This window comes from Orycteropus afer, unplaced genomic scaffold (assembly GCF_000298275.1).
Source record: "Orycteropus afer afer isolate SDZICR_OR568_19922 unplaced genomic scaffold, OryAfe1.0 scaffold00871, whole genome shotgun sequence".
Taxonomy (NCBI): Eukaryota; Metazoa; Chordata; class Mammalia; order Tubulidentata; family Orycteropodidae; genus Orycteropus; species Orycteropus afer.
The window spans coordinates 508,395-509,151 of NW_006922458.1; the positions used below are offsets into that span (position 1 = coordinate 508,395).

General features: G+C 52.4%; 1 protein-coding gene across 1 annotated transcript in view; it reads right to left on the reverse strand.

Moving 5' to 3' along the window:
* The window catches only part of TRMT44 (tRNA methyltransferase 44 homolog), a 41,160-nt gene that overhangs the window by 39,300 nt on the left and 1,103 nt on the right, over positions 1–757 (reverse strand). The gene's annotated exons all lie outside the window — the stretch shown is intronic.

Sequence of the window (757 nt, forward strand, 5' to 3'; positions counted from 1 at the left end):
TCCTGCTCTTCCCACCTGCTGCTTTGGGCGTCCCTGAGTTGTCTCTCCTCACCTGTATCCCTGGGGCTGACTGCTCTTCTGTCCGGGTTCCTGGCATTCTGTAAAAATGACAGCCATAGAAACCCTGTGGGCAGTTCCACTCCGTACTCTAGGGGCGCTGTGGGTCGGAATTGACAGCAAGGGTAATGTAGCATTATCTTTGTTTCCACTCTTAAAAATGGTTTAACACCTCTTTAATCGACCTGTTTTTGTTAGCTGCCTTCCACAGCCTCTTGGTGACCGTGGCAGATCAGAGAAGGAAGCAGATGCTGGTCTGACACCACCCTCCTCATCGGTTGTTTTCACTGGTTAATTTCCAGAAGTACACTGGCCGGTCTTTCTTCCTAATCTCTGTGTGAGGAAGCGCCACTGAAACCTGTTGGGCATCACAGCAACACATGGGCCTCCAATGACAGATGGGTGGGGCTGCACGTGAGGTGCACTGTCCAGCAATCGAACCCGGGCCCCTGGGTGAAAGGCAAGCATTGTATCGCTCACCCACCACGGTCCACATTGAAACTACCTGTTAAATTCCGGTGCATCCTCCACCTTCTCCAGATCCAGAACCCTTCCAGATACCCTCCCATCACTTATTCCATCCTCCATATTGACCCATAGCGCCCCTAGAGGATACAATGGAACTGCCCACAGGGTCTCCACGGCTGTCAGTCTTCACAGAAGCAAAGCCCAAACCACACCCACTGCCTGGAGTCCATTC